At 40.0% G+C, this 13,511-nt stretch overlaps 1 protein-coding gene across 2 annotated transcripts in view; it reads right to left on the bottom strand.

Annotated features, from left to right (window-relative positions):
* FOXO3 (forkhead box O3) overlaps positions 1 to 13,511 on the bottom strand; it is a 127,044-nt gene that overhangs the window by 53,484 nt on the left and 60,049 nt on the right. The gene's annotated exons all lie outside the window — the stretch shown is intronic.

Raw genomic sequence — 13,511 nt, 5'->3', positions numbered from 1 at the left:
TTTAAAAGCCGGGCCTCCCCAGTGGCGCAGCAATTGAGCGCTGGGCTGCTAAGTTGCCCGCAGCCTCTGCAGCACCAGTTGGATCCCTGGCCACCGGCGAGGGTCCCACATGGCACGCAGACCTCTCCTGCCGCGCCTCTCCTGCCACTCCCCTCAGCAGTGAATTTCGTCAGTCTATCTGTTCTGCTCCCCGCTCTGGCTCTGGTGAATTCTTTCACCCTCCCGCAATTCTGACTGTACCCAGTGCTTGCATAAGTAAATAAATAAATCTTTTTTTAAAAAGCCATTTTTTCTATAATTGAAAAAAAATCATTATAAATTGGGCAATAGATCATGCCAATGAAATATGGTACATATAGTAGAGAAAATGAAGCACATAGAGGTGAAAATATGAAAAAAAAAAACAAGGCTTAGGAGTTGTTTTAAACTTATTATGGAAGAAAAAATGATAAATTAAGCAAAGGAAGCAAAAATCTTGGTAACTGTTGAATATATACTCTGTATTTTAAATGTTTGATTTTCAGAATTTTTAAATTGAGACTGAAAGATCAGTGATTTAAAAATATTTCATACATAAGCTAACTAAGTATTTTCAAACCCCCCTGACTACATTCTTATACTTATCAGTTGGCAATCTGTTCACAGATCTTCACACCTAAGATTTGGGGGAAAGAGAAAAAGGGAGTACATGCTGAAGTCTGTTCTTTGACAACTAGTAGGAGACACCCAACAGTCGGTACCTAAGGGAGGACTTGCTCCTGGAAAACATCTAGAAATGGAACGTGTTCACTTCAGAGCTAGTTCATGTCACAGACAAAATCAGTTTCTTTTTCTAGTTACCTCTACTAAAATTTTTTTGCAAGGACAAATAATACTGTCAGATGAATAATAGTAATTCTATAAGCAATGGCCATCCTTAGTCTCTTCAGAAGCCCACTAGCCTGTGTTCTAAACCAGGAAGACAGTGAAAATTCTAGATGAAACTTGGACAGACCATGAGGTCGGCATAAGCATAGCACCATAGTTTTCATAGATTTATTATCCCAAACTAAGGTGCTTGAAGGTAAGTGCCACTTTATTCATAAAAAAGCCTAAAAAAAAAAAAAAACACATAAAAACAAGTAGATTTCTCATTTATCTAATGTGCTTCTATAAGGGAAAAAATGAGTTTTTTAAAGATTATAAACTAACTTTTAAAGAGTAGAAAAATCCTCCATCAACACTATCCTGTTTTCATGTCAACCAATTATGTGTCCCTCTCCTTCCTTCTTTCTCCCCCCTCCGCCACCCCAAGAAAGCAAAACCTCAAACTTCATGTGGATTAAGGGGCTAGGGTTTGTAGACTCGAGGAGAAAATGATCACATGTATAAATCAGGTCCCTAAAGAGAGTGATGGCTGGCAAGAAAGACTGGCACTTTTCCCGCTCGAAGGGTCTACATCATCATTCAAAATTGACAGACTCCAACCATGGAGGGATGGTGTATGTCCTGCTCACCACTGTATCCCCACCCAGATACTCTTTAGAGTGTGTGTAAATAGAGCTATAGTCATCTGTCGTCTCAAAACCACAAGATTTAGAAAATAGCATCACCCATGGTGAAGAATTAAGTTCCACAAATCTATTTTAAGAAAGTAGTACAGGGTTTCCCTGGTGGCTCAAGGGGTTAAGTACTGCACCATGAAGCAATCCGAAGCCTCTGCAGCACTAGTTCGATCCCTGGCCAGAGAACAACCCACATGGCGCAGCAGACCTCTCCTGACTCACCCACTGTTCTCCTCAGCAGTGTATTTCAGTAGATCTGCCTGTTCTGCTCCCCACTCTTTCTCTGGTGGATCCTCTACCCCAGAGATGTACAATTTAATATATTTTAGAAATCATGTCAAAATCAGATAAAGACAAACTTAATAAGTAACCCTTGACAGATGACTACAGAACTGAAACACCATGTGGGGAGGGGTGGGAGGGAGGAGAAAGAACAAAGAAGTGTGTAGGTGGTGGGCACACTATGGTAGTTATTCCTGATGGAAGTACCCCAATATTATCTCAGTTAAAAATAAAAAATAGTATTAAAATGTCTGAAATATTTTATTTACATACAAAATACTATAAACACACACACACACACACACACACAAACTTCTACTCCACGAAAAGCAATAAAGGATCCAAAAGTCCATAATTCTTTTATGTACTCTAATCAATTAACAGACTTTTAGCAATGTTCCTTGAGAAGGAATACAATGACCCTTAATGGCAACAGGACTGAAACAAGGAAGGGTAGCACAATTGGACACTCTAATAGAGCTTTTTCTCCTTTATTTAAAAAAGTGAAACAAATCACAAAAAGTTTGTTTTAGAAAAAATGACAAGACATATGCAAATGAACCTAACTCACAGAAAGAAGTTGGAAATGTGGAACTAGCTGACCTGATAAGGATAAGATAGGCTTAGAGTTGCTTGTTGATTGTGATTTTTACTTTATTATAATTAGTCTTTTTCCTGGTCCCTTATTTAGGTTTTCTAAATTCCTGCTATGAGTGAGACCATCTGGTATTTTTCTTTTTCTTGGGGAGGAGGGAGTAGGATCAAAACAAGGGGCGGTGGGAATTGTATGGGAAATATAACCAATACGAAAATGCATACATTGTGCAAAAATGAAAAATGATGTAAAAAATATAAAATTTAAAAAGTAATAATAAATAAACAAATAAATTATAAATACAATTTAACAAGCCAAAAAAAAAAAAAAGCTTATGTTATGGTTGATTTAGAGAAATGTTAAAAAAAAAGATAAGATAGGCTTTAGTCATAAAATACAATATAATTAACATAAATGGATAAGCAAAGCTGCCTTCAGGTTTCTTCCCACTCCAAAGCACAAGAGCTCAAGCTACTCCTATTAGACACAAATGCCCAGTTGCTCCCTTCTTTCAATCAGGTTCCGAATGTCACCCTGAACACCCAAAATCTTCACATTCCCTAGAAAGCCTCCCAGCCACAAAGAAATCCCTCAGGCACTATCTCCTTCAAATCAAATGTACTCACCTCCACCCCCTCATTTTCCATCTCTGCCCTTTTATCTCAACCTTACCTAAAACCATTTCTACCTAATACCTTCCTTCTCTATCCTACTAGGATTATTTCTTATTCTCTGTTCTTACCATTCTGTCTTCTTTTACCCTTTCTCTTTCCTCTTTTCTCTCTTCATACCTTTCTTACTCTTTGTTTAGAATGTACTATAACTCATACCCCCCAAATTTCCTATACCTTTGTCCCCTGTCCATTCCAAACCTACAGGCTGGGCTCCCTAATGCCATCTGTCTATGACCATACCCAGGAGAAATAATCTTCTCTTGGAAAGTGCCAACACAGAGTTTAAACCAATTATTCCCTCACACACAGAGATCATATATATACTGATCACGTTACAAATTTGTTTAAAGAGCTTCAAGGATGACCTGGCAGTAAGGAGGCCCCTAAGCTTCAGCTAGGCTGTTCCTTTTTCAGGCCCAGAAGTGCAGAATTACATGACCAGGCAAGTAGTTTTAAGTCAATCTCCTGGTCTGTATTTCTAATTCTTTTATCACAGGTTCACCATCAAGGTCATTGGGATCTCTGGATAAAAAATATCTGTGTTCATTGGTTTATAATCTAAATTCCTATCAAAGGTGTTTAAAGACAAGTTCTACTTTATTCATAAAAAAGCCTTAGAAAATCACATGAAGAGTGGATACCTAGCTTATTTAATGTTTCCTTACAGAAAAAAAAGAGTTTTAAAAAAAGATTATAAAATAATAATGTTAAAAGAGAGGTTTTACCATGAAGCAGAAATATAACCTAACGAAAGCTTCTACCTCCTCCTCCTAATCCCTTCTGAAAACAATTATTTGCTTCTAATATTATTGTCCCTTTACTTTACCATGCCATCAAAGTACAACATACTGGATAAGATGGAAAGAAACAAACAAAAAACCTTCCCCTACACTGACACAAACTACCAAATCACTCCCTGCCCAATAGTTCTCCCTACCTTCCCTATTTGATTCCACCGTCTTGGACCTTAAGGCACCCACAGCAAGAAAGTACAGAAAACCATACAACCCTTATTCTGAACTTTACTTGTCTTTCCCACTGCACTGAACTAGGTGGTCCTGGAAGTCCTTCACAATCTAGAAAGCAACTTTGATCCCTCTTCCTTGGGATGCTGCCTGCTTCCTCCTCTATCTGCTCGCCTCACCTGATTGTTGCTGATCATCACCACCACCACCACCAATAATAGATGACTTTTAATTTACTTTTTGCTAAGAATTATGCCAAGCACTTAATACGCAGACTTCAGTTTAACCCTCAAGTGACACTTGGCCTCTGAGAAATAGAGTCATATAGAGACCTTAGAGAACTTGCTCGAGGTTCTCAGTCAGAAAGTTGAGGGATACATACTGGCACTCGAGTCCATGAGATTTTAAAGCCCAAATTCTTAACTATTACATGATCTTAAGCAAAAGCTACCCTCGATACCCCCATGCCAATTTTAGAAGTCCCTAGAGATCGAAAGACCACTCATTGTATGGAAACCTTTTCACCCACCACTATCTCTGCCTGCCAGTGCGAGTGGAGGAGGGAGGAGGTGTCCTCCACACCCTGATCCAGGGTATAGGGTGCTGCTCCACTTCTTTCTAATTAACTGGCAGATAGTGTGGGTTTAAACTCTTTCAACATCTCAGAACCTGCTTAGAATCTTGTTGGAGCCTCCTTCCTCCTGCCTGTCTCCATCTCATGTCCTGGATAAAACAAATGGCGCACCAAAGAGTCATGCACCAAGCAACAAAGCTCCTTGGAGAAACACCACTTTTCCTCTCCACCTCCCCCAATTCTCTCAAATAGAGTTCTTTTCAAAGGACCACCCAACTGTCCTGTCTTTGCTAGTTCTCTTGTGGGAGAGAAAACATTTAGAAAATAGGTTAACTGTGGATTAGGCATTAGAAAGCCCATCCTGAGCTCATACTTTATCTTAGTTAATACTTAAATATGCAAGCCAGGGACTTCAAGCTCATACAGGGTTTTGGAGAAGGAGAGAAGAGCAGAGAGAAGTAATTTTGTCATTTTTCTTGGCATGAAGCAGCCTGATAACAAATGCATATTTTGTACACAAAAGTAGATCCTGAAACTGAAAGCAAAAATAGATGAGTAAAATACAGTCTATCTTTCCATAGCTCTGAGAAAAAACCAAACAAACTTAGACCAGGGACAAGTATCAAATAATAAGAATGACTGGACACTGATTGGGCACTCTGGTTAAACTGATTGAGTCAACCTGGTCAAACTAGTCTCTGCCTGGATCTGTGCTAGGTGCTTTACAGACATTATTTCACTAAACCTCGATAATCCTGTGAAGTCCTTATTATAAAGAGGAAACAGGCTTAGGGACTCTACCTCTGAAGTAATTATATAGTACTCACTGTGTTCCAAACTCCATCCTAGGCACTTTAAATATGAAAGTGCTACTGACTCATTATACAGTACATATATGTATATTGACTCATTTAATCCCCGCAACAGCCCTATGAAGTAGGTGATACTATTAACAGATTAGCAAACTGAGGGCGGGAGACATTAAGTCTCTTGCCCAAGGTGCCACAGCTGATAAGTAGAAGAAAAAGGAGTTAAACCTAGACACTCTGACTCCATCCTCTGTGCTCTTCGTCATTGAACTATACTGCAAGTTACACTATCTGTGTTTGTGTTTATTTTGTTTTGCTATTCTTTGGGGGGGTGGGTGGTGGAGGGGTGTGAGTTCTCTAATAAGACTGCAAGTTCTTAGAGGAAAGAGACCACTTTTCATACCCCACTCAGCACTCATGAATCAACTATGGGAGAGTCATCAGAAATAACTGAGCTTGGTAATAGCTAAAGGGATCTGATAACTGGAAACAACGTACCCTTGCCCTACTGCCCGCACCCAGGACTCTAGCTCTTCCCACTCCAACAGTCCCCAAAGATTCCTGACCAGCCTGTATAAGAAGTGAAGGCAGAGACTGGTACAGACTAAAAATGGTTAATATAAGATTGGATTTCTAATCACTTCTTGGCCTTCTGGCTAAGATCATGTGTGATTCCTTCCCCCCTTTGCAGACTACTAGATAGCAAACTCTCAGCAACTGGACTGCCATATCCACCTGGACCCCTGCAGGATATCTACCAGAGAGCACCAAGTCCTCCTCCCCCTACTAGACCCAGAAGAGTCTGAGAAGCACCATCAATCAGCATTTGGGGGGCCTCGTTGGTGGCCTAGGGGTTAAGTCTTAGTGTTATCATCACTACAGCCTGAGTTTGATCCCTGGCCAAGGAGCTACTCACATATGGTGTAGAAGACCTCTCCTGTCTCGCCCACTGCTCCCCTAGCAGTATGTTTCAGTGAATCCATCTGCTCTGCTCCCCTCTTGGTCTCTTGAGAATCCTCTCACCACCCGCACCTCTGGCCTATAACCCAGATCTTCGACACAAAAAAAAAAATCTTAAAAAAAAAAAAAATCAGCATTTTGGCATGGAAGAGGGTCTCTACCACCTACCAGTGCCCTACAATATAAAGACAAACCCTTTGTCCTGTTACTCAAGGCCCGTCACAGGCTCCTGTCTACCTTGGGCCAGACCTGTTCTCTTATCTTCCCTCTACCTGGGGTTCTCACTGCTCAATCATTTATTCCTTTGACAACCACTTATGAAATACCTTCCATACACCATGCACACTGGTAGGGGTTAGAAACACATGGTGAATGAAAAACACACAGCCCTTATCCTCATGGAGTTCATCTAGCCTTCTTCACCTTAAAGAAACTCTGGTCATGATTCCAGGCTCAGCTTACATGCTACCTCCTATGTGATACCTCTGGAAAGTCCCCTAGTTTTAAGTACCTGGTTGATAGTTATATCAGAGTATATAGATTTATTAAAATTGCCTAAAGTTCTAGTAAAAATACTGGCATGGCCAGTTGCAAAACATATTAATGTTCCATTAATTCCATATTAATCATGAACAAAATTATCCTCACATGGCATTCTACTCTAAAATAAGCAGAATGATAGAGGTTAAAAAAAAAATCCATGAAATCAATGATTTCTGGGAAAATACACACACACACACATCTAAGAAGATATAGTACCCTGAACCACTGTCACTTATAAAATGATTTTATCTTTCTCTCCCTGGCTATATAGTTGCTCTTCGCCTCAAAAATCAATGGTCTGCTTGTCTGTTTATCACTGATATATGTACTCAAGTCATTAGGTAACCCAGGAACATGGACTGAAATAATGAGGTTTGCCTTAAGGTAGTAACAGATATTTCAGAAAAAGCAACCACTTGCTAGGAGACCGGATACTACAGGTATTTGCACTGGCAACACCAGCAGAGTTCTGAGAACTCAGAAAAGAAAGCTAGCATCCTCACAGGTTGCAATGTTAACAGTGTTGTAATTCTACCCAGGCCACCTAATACAACTTACCTATCTGTTCCACAGGATAACACGGGGCTTAAGCGTAAGTGAAATTTTAAGTAATTAACACTTCTCAATGCCCAAACATTAAAACAATAGCTATCTTACAAGAGTATACTGGACCTAAATTATCATTTTCTGGAAGTCTAGGGTCATACTGAGGTGTACACCTACAATTAATAGCAGAGACTATTCCTCTCCCTCAGAGCTGGCAGCTTTTTCTCTCCTCCCTCAATCCGACCTTCCTCTGAGCCAGCGGTCTACCTAGGAAGAACTGAAAGGAAAAGCAGATAACTAAGCTTATCCAACACACCAGATGAATTTATACACAAGTCTAAGTAAAAATTCTCTGGTCTCCCTTACAAGAAGGTAAGAGGCAGGAAAGAAACCATTGCATACTAAGCACCTGTGACAGAAGAGGCAGAACCTCAATATTCTACAACCCTATTTAAATCCCAGCACAGAGTAATAGTATTTCTATTTTAAAGATAAGGTAAAGTTGTTGGTTCACCCAAGGTCTCTCAGTTGACAGGCGACAGGGTAGGGCTGGATTCCAGCCTTTAGTCTCCAAGTTGCATTATTCTCTCTCACCAAAGTTGAGGCACAGAGAAGAGGTCTCATCAAAAGACCCCGTCACAGGCAGCAGAGCTCAAAATTCTCACCACAGCTTCCCAGAATAAGGATATCTTTAGTTTTAGAAAAATAATTACTTTCACCATCATAGGTTAGTAAAAATGATTAATAGCATGAAGACTAGTATCTCATGCCAGACAAGGGATATGCCTTTAGCTTTGGCCCTGTGAGCAACCTAAGCTCTTCATTGGTTCTCACTGTATTTGTGAAGAATGAAATCAGTTGTGACTACACAAAGGGAGAAACCACATCTAAGATCTAATAAAACTACAAGTCCAATCATTATTTTAACATTAAACAATTGAGTGAACTCACCAAAAAACATGGAAAGGTTAAGGAATTAAACTTTTCACAGGAAACTAAATAACAGTTATTTAGAAAACCATAATTGCAAAAATGCTAGTTCATTTATTATCATTTTATCAACCCTCCTGCTTAAACTATAAAACCAAATAAAATCATTAATTCCATGCATATGGCTTGCATTCAGTAAATAAACCTTTTAGTCTGAGTCTTATGTCATGCAATTGCAAAAAAAAAAAAAAAAAAAAAAGGAGAGAGAGAGAGAGAGAAATACCAGAACCCATTTCTACTCAGCTAAGGATATACTGTGACTCCTTTGACCTTCATTTTTATGCAGTTTATTTTAAGATATATAAAATACACGTAAAACTTTACCAAAATGCACACTAACTTTCTATTATTTCCTACAAAAATGAGGTTGCAACTTAAGCTCTTCTTTCCAAACTACAGAATGTGCCCTACCACTACAAATTATCTTTTCTAAAAAGTATACTCATTCAGAACCTATAGATGCGATCCTGCCAATATTTATTAAGCAACAACCTACTGGTCTGATAAACTTGATAATGTCCCCTTCTTTTGCATCTTAAAATAGTTATAAAAACTAATACTCACTTGTACTTCCTTGGATTTGTGTCCATAGAGTTGTATCTTTCTAGAGCAAACCAAAAGATTTTTTACCATTAGTCTATTCTAAGAAATGTCTCCTCAGAAAATAGGAAGGAGATATACCCTGAATTCCACCATCCACATTCCAAACCTTCAGCATAGACACAAGGTAAGTCCATGGGAAGCCCAGGTGCCATCTGATAGGGACTTTGTCTCCAAGCAAGTGAAAGAACCTCACTTAGAATACAGAATATCAAACAAGTTCATGGTAAGAATGAAATTTCCTTGCTCCAGCTTACAGTGTTTTGTTGAAACGTGTACACAATCCAGATGTCAAAATCTTGGTGGCACAGTGACTCCTACCTACACATTAACTTGACACCCATTTTCACTGAGGAATACAGATTTCTCCATTACTTCACAATCTACTTAACATATGAACCAATATAACTTCAGGTTGTTTTCTATTTTTTCTAACTGAAGGAGAAAATTCTTTTATCAACTCTTCATAAGTACAGAAACATTAAGAACAGTTCATATCGTGAAAAGAGGAAAACTTTTCTAGTTAAGTTCTTTTATGAACCCACAGCCAAAAGACATGAATTTTAGTAGCTGAGATTTTTCTACTCCTTAATGAAACAGCACGAACTGGTATATATTTTATTTGCTATTTGTGTTTTTGTTTTTGTTTTTTTTTTTTTTTTTTTTAACAAAGGTTAGGAGTTTGAGAGGGGTAGATTTCTTGCCTTCCTGGAAAGAGACTGTGATTGTGTATAACAACAACATCAAAAAAGCACTACCTGGGAACAGAAAGTTTGACAAGGCCTGCCCACAGGAAAAAAAAAGCAAAAAAAAAAGCAACAAGCTTTTCCACAACTGAAAACCAAGCCCAGGAGCCCACAAGAGGGCTGAGCCAGTGTTTATCAGTCCTGAACCTGGCTAAGCTGTCCTTGGGAAGGTAGAGGTGGTAAGCTTCTCCACCCACAGTGAGGTGAGACATTATGAAGGAAAGATTTACAAATTGCAGGCAGGTTCACAAAAACCTACCTGGCCCATATATTTCTACTCACCCACAAAATACCCTACAATTCCTACCCACACTCCCACCCATGACCCAGAAATCCTGAAAGGAGGCCACTTCCATACTATCAAGAGAAGGCTACTGAGATACCTAGCGCTCAAGATCTCCATCCCGAGGGTTAACCCAAGAATCCTCCCCCAAACCCGATGCTGGAAATCATCAGCAGATGGTTGGGTAAGCTCAGAGGCTGTTTTAGTGCAGGACATGCAAGATGAGAAAGAGGACTGTGCCACAAAACAGAAGTGGACACCCAGCTCCTTCTGAGCTCAAAACTTTTGTGCCCTTTGTGGCCTCTCCCACTGTCCTGGAACTGGTAGACCCTCCTGTTGCTTTTGCTGCAGCTCAGGAAGGGAAACACTTCCAATTGTTTTTTGGGTTTTGTTTTATTTTTAAGTCCTTTTATGCACAATTCTAGAACTCAAGAAAAGCAAGTTTCTGAAAAAAATATCTGAATGGGAGACAGCACACAGGAGGACTGGCTCTCACACAGACATCTCAAAAAATGAGTCACTTCATCTACGTCTGCTGTTCGTGCTGCTGCCACCCCTACTCAGGATAAAAGAGCAAGGCAAATGGATCCACGTGAAGCCACTGGGAAAGTGGATGTGTAAGTTATTCAGCAACATAAAAGGAGTAGTCCAGTAAGATGCCTGCTGCTCCTCACATACAAACACTGTTTTCTGAGGAGCAAAAAGGCCGCCCCCTCAAGGCCTATGTATCTGTGGGAGGAAGGGGAAACAGGGAAACTATGCAGAAGGGAAAGGAAAGAGATGTAGAAAGACAAACTATACTAATGCAGAAAAAAAAAAAAAAGTCAATCATAGCCTAATAACTCTCCAAGGTACAGAGACTCTTTCCTCTCATTTGATCTCAAGCAAAAGTTTCCCTGGACCAGATCCATCTTCCTTCACTCCTCTAACTTCTACTGGATGTTTCAAGTAATGCTCAGGTTCAAAGTAAGCCTGAAGACAGAAAGCTTGCATTCTCCCTGACTTTCTTGTTCTCCGAGGGACATTCAGGACAGCTGCCCTAACTATTCCTAACACGTCTTTCCAACACTCCAGACAGAACTTGTGATTTACTTACCAGTGGCTTCAGGCCCACAACGATAACTAATGTCACATCAACATGGTTACAAGAGTCCAAATTCTGAAGTCCTTCCAGCACATCCTGCCATCAGGCATCAGGCAATACTTGGCAAGCACTAAGTGGCCCGACTTAGTGAAGCTAAAGAGCTCTCTGATTTCCCCCCCAAAAGGTGTCAGGCTTAAGGCAAGGTTTCTCAGTTTTGGCACAACTGACATTTTGAACAGGGTAACTCTGCTGTGGGGGGCTGGTTGTGCATTGTATATTTAATAGCATCCCTAGCCCCTACCACCTAGAACTCTGGTAGCAGCCCTCCACTTGTGACAGGGTGTCTAAGTGTCCCTTATGGGAGAGCAAACATACACACACCCTAACCTTGGTGAGAGCTACTGAGTTAAGATACCTCTACACATACTCTTTGTTTTCTTAGAGGGAGAAGTAAGACATGAACTTCAGTGTGAATCTATGCTCTGAAAGGAAAATAGTCTTAAAAGGATATGATTACACTGAGAAGGCTCAGCCTGGCTGAAGTGGAGATGGTAATGGAGAATGATCCCAGAAGTTAACATAGAACAAGAAAAAATGTTTGACCTACCTTAGGCAGCACAGGACTTGAAGCTGCTCCCCGACCCTTGCCTTTTGTGAAATAATGGAACTGAATTCAAGTCTCTGTCTTATCCAATGAATATGGACTTGACACTGTAAAAAGTTATAAAACCTCAGAAACACTGAGGTTCAACAGTAATTATAGTGCATTAGAGACTTGGGACCACACGGAAAAAGTAACCAGGAATAATTATTCTAGAAGCTCTAGATGATATACAAAAGGATAAAACATGGTTCCTGCCCTCAGTTGCTGACAATCAAGCTGGGGAAAGATTAATCAACATCACCATGTAACAGCAGTAGCCAAGGTTTACTGGAAGCTCTATGCAAGGTACTTTATAACATAGTCTCTTTTAATCCTTACAACCCCTGTATTATAGGGAATATTACTGTCCCCATTTTCTAGTTTAAAAAATGTGAGGTTCAAAGGGCCTAGGTGACTTTCCCAAAGTTACACTGCTGATAAGTAGTAGAACTCAGATTCAAATACAGATTCCTTTCATTCCAGACTCATTTATAACCAATGTTAGATGCTATGCTCAAGACCACAGTCTGTAAGAGTGCAAAGGCCAGAGTGTAAAAGGGCTGGTAGACCTCTGGGAAAGCCAAAGGACTGGGGTTGGCAGAGAAGAACAAGTACTTTCAAGGCACAAAGTTCTTTAAAAATTAGTTCCATGTCTCAAAGTGGCCTCACCTACTACTGGAAATACTATTGCCCACAGGGGAAATCAAAGTCTTTCCTTAAAAGGATTCAGAATTGGAGTGAACAGGGTGATAGAGACAGGCATAGATGAAGGCAAAAACAAACAAACAAAAAAAATAAAATGCTTTTTCTCCTTTCTCTTGAATTTAAAATTTTAACTTCCTTTTCACAGCCATGCCCACTACCATGCCAAGTCAGGACATTTTCATCCTATAGAGTCATGAACTCTTCACTCTTCTGAGAGTCTAGCAAATACTACCTAGTCACTTCACAGGAAAACATCCATATACACATGTCCTCCTGCATACCATCTTAAGAATACTTAAAAGGCTTTTATGCTTTACAAGGTGAGGAGGGTGTGAACACCTAATTTGGTCCCAGGTTTGGATTTCACTTTTTCAGGTGTTTTCATTCATTCTAATGAGCCATCTACTCCCTCCCAAGAATGTTTGTACTAGACTGAAGAGAAACTAGGCAACGTGATGAGAGATTCATGCCAATGACTTCAACCTAGTAGCTGAGGTACATCATGCACCACACTTAATTCTTTCTTCTGGACATTGCCCAAATTGTATTTTGGACATGACTCCTGCCATGGCGTTATAAAATAACCAAGGCTGGCCCTCATTTGGTATGATGGCAGCTGATGCCTGTGCGACTCACACAAGCATGTCAGCCAGCAAGAGAGCCATCTCACTCACACGAGCAGGGGATCCACATGTCATCCCGATGACTACAGCCTGGGTGAACTGCTGTTCTTCGTGGGCAACTCCTAGCTTTTTAGACAGAGCAAGAATATACAAGCCTGGTTTCCAAAGTGCTTAAAGGAGATTACACTGGTTTGGTAATTCACTGCACAGAGTACAGGATGTGCCCAATTACACACACTATTTTTTCCAGTCTTATTTCATAAATTCCAATTTCACAAGAACATAGATTCTCCATCCAAACGAAATTATCCAACTTGAACAACTGAAATACTAGCTACCCCCAAA

Source organism: Talpa occidentalis, unplaced genomic scaffold, assembly GCF_014898055.3.
Source record: "Talpa occidentalis isolate TD23 unplaced genomic scaffold, MPIMG_talOcc4v2.1 talOcc4.2, whole genome shotgun sequence".
NCBI lineage: Eukaryota > Metazoa > Chordata > Mammalia > Eulipotyphla > Talpidae > Talpa > Talpa occidentalis.
This window is presented reverse-complemented; position numbering and strand designations above follow the sequence as displayed.